The sequence below is a fragment of the Elephantulus edwardii genome, unplaced genomic scaffold, assembly GCF_000299155.1.
Source record: "Elephantulus edwardii isolate Elephantulus edwardi_28Jun2011 unplaced genomic scaffold, EleEdw1.0 scaffold00015, whole genome shotgun sequence".
NCBI classification, from domain to species: domain Eukaryota; kingdom Metazoa; phylum Chordata; class Mammalia; order Macroscelidea; family Macroscelididae; genus Elephantulus; species Elephantulus edwardii.
The window spans coordinates 15,070,521-15,073,503 of NW_006399765.1; positions in this window are offsets into that span (position 1 = coordinate 15,070,521).

Genomic DNA, 2,983 nt, shown 5'->3' on the forward strand with positions numbered 1-2,983 from the left:
CTACTGTTATCTTAGGCACTTGTGATCCATCAAAGAGTGAACAGATAATTGAATAGATTGATAAATTATGGTACATTCACATGATGGAATACTATGCAACACTCAGGAGCAACAATTTAGACAATTACTGTGTAACTTGGGAGAGACTGGAGAGCATTAGGATGAGTGAACTAACTCAGTCTCATGAGAACAAATACTGCCTAAGACCATTATTGTAAAAATAGAAGGATAACTGTAAAACGTGTATGGGGACCCAAAGGGGGAAGGGATGAATGAGAGCAGAGCAGTGAGAATGCGCATGCGAGAAATCACAGGGTTGTACAATTTGGCGGTGGAAGGAAGGAGTAAAGGAAATGGAGAAGATCCAGCAGGGGTCTGGAAAGATGGGGTAGAAAGATGGTGGGTGTAGTTCAATGGTGATTAATTTTATAAAATGCAGTGAATGGAAATGGTTGTATGAAACACAATGTTAATAAAGGAGAGTGTGAAACACAATCTATGTGGATTTTGTGTGCAGACCTATATAAAAGAGTGAACAGATGTAGATCCCTGGTCCTGTAGTTTTATTCTTGCCAGCTTTAGGGAAGGAGGAAAACAAGGAACATATCAACAAAGTTTGTAGTGTTTCAGCAGCTGATATGATCGTAGAAAAGGAGGATCGAGGCCTCTGAATCATGGTGTTGGAGAAGAGCACTGCATGTCCCATGGACGGCTGAGCAGCAAACAGGTCTGGTTTGAAGGAAGTGTAACCAGCGTGCCCCGTAGAGGCAAGGATGGTGAAACCCCATGTCTCATACCTTAGGCATGTTTTCAGAGGGACGAGTCCTTGGAAAAAAAGACAACTTTCTGGAAAGGTATAGGGTCAGAGAAAGAAAGGAAGTATCCTGATCCCCAAAGATAGACTGATACAGTGACTGTTACAATGGGATTGAGATCATTTATGAGGAAGGTTTAGAGCAAAGTTCAAATCTGTTCATAGGGTCACTCCTAGTCGTAGTCAACTTGATGGCACTGAACAACAAGAACAACAACAACATAATTATAAGGCCAGTTACCATGAGTCAATTCTCACTCATGACAACCTCTGTGTCAGGATAGAATTGCACATCATAAGGTTTCCAATGCTAATTTTCCAGAAGTAAATCACCAGGCCTTTATCCTGAGGTGTCTTTGGGTGGTTCGAACATTCAACTTCTTGGCTTCAAGCTGAGCACATTCATTATTTGCACTACCCAGTAAATCCGATAGAAACAGGATACAGTAAAGAGGGTATCAGGAGTGGCAGTGGAGTGAGATTGAGATTTAAGCAGATTGGTCATAATCAGACCCATCGAGGAGGATTAGCAAAAACTTCAAGATAAAGGAGTTAAATTTATGTAGAATATTATTATTAATTTTAATGAAAATCTACAGAGACTTTGTATTTCCATTCATTGATTGTTGCACTTTTCTTCCTGCCCACCCCTCCTCTCCTAATAAGGGACTGTACTGCAATCCCAAAGGCACATGGTTTAAATTCACCATCTGCTCTGTGGGAGAAAGATGGGCAATCTCCATCCATGTGATTAAACTGCCTCTGGAGGGTCAGCTATGAGTCCGTTCCAATTCTATGGTATTACAACAACAACAAAAGGGTATATAGGAAGCTCTAGTGGTTTAGGGAGCTCTGGTTGCGTAGTGGTAAGAAGCTGTGCTGTAGTCTTGAAGGTACAATGTTCAAATCCACGAGCTGCTCAGAGAAAGACGGCCAGTCTCCTCCTGTGTAATTTACTGCCTCTGAAGACCTGCTGGAGAGTCAGCTGTGACTCTATTCTGATTCAACATTCCAACAGTGACAGAATGATATATACAGTGGCACAATTTTTTAATCCTTTAGCACTTGAGAATATTTCTTTCTAGCTCTAAAAAAATAAAAAACCAACTTTTCTGGCTCTAAAATTCTTGTGTCACAACTGTTTTCTCACTATTTATAGGTATCCACATTTTTCATTGAATTTTAAAGAAATAAGATATCTGGAATGTAAATACCTTCCTACACACACACACACACACACACACACACACACACACACACTTCATTCAGGAAAAGTATTTGTTCTTTCTCCTTCTGTCATTTCTCTTCTGGTCTCCTGAAAATAAATCCGTTTTCTGTTGCTTTGTGTTGTCCCTCATGTCTGTGATCTTTCATCCTCATAATTATTGTTTATCCTTACATCTTCCTTCTAAATCCTGGGAAAGCTTTTAGTATGTTTTATCTGCATCATTGATTTTGTTTTTATCAGGAGAAATTTGGCTTTGCCTCCATAGTCTGGTCTTGTATTTTTCTTTTTTGAGTAAATTTTCAGATTTCCCCCCCCCCCCACTTGGTGAAGTCCAATAAGGAGTCACTCTGCTAACCCCACAGTGGCTGCCTGTCCGGCAGTTCAAATCCACGAGTTGCTCTGAGGTAGAAACATGAGCATTATCCTCCCATGTGATTTACAGCCTACAAAACCCACTGAAGGTTCAGCCATGAATCAGTTCTGACTTGATTGCAGTCAGAGATTTGAGTCCCAGGAAGAGGCACCAATGCTTAAAGGGTCAGGAGTGCACTGTGGAATGTGGTCTCCTCTGAAAGACTCAGAGACTCCTTTGCTCTCTTCCCAGTTGTGCTTGCTCCTTGCTTGGAGTTGCTGATTTTGTCGTTGAGTTGGAACCAATTCATAGCTGACCCTCCAATATGTTTTCAGAAACAGCTTAATCGTGTGAGACAAGATCGCCCATCCTTCTCCTGTGGAACAGCTGTTGGGTTTGAACCATACACCTTGGGGATTGTAGCACAGCTTGTTGCCACTCAGCCACCAGAGCTCCCTATGCTTGGAGAGATAGTTTTACATTCTATACCTTCATATCTACTCTGTAAAGCTACCTTGACGTTCATGGCATTTATTCCCTTACATATATATTGAATATATATAAATATATATGTATATATGTGTGTGTG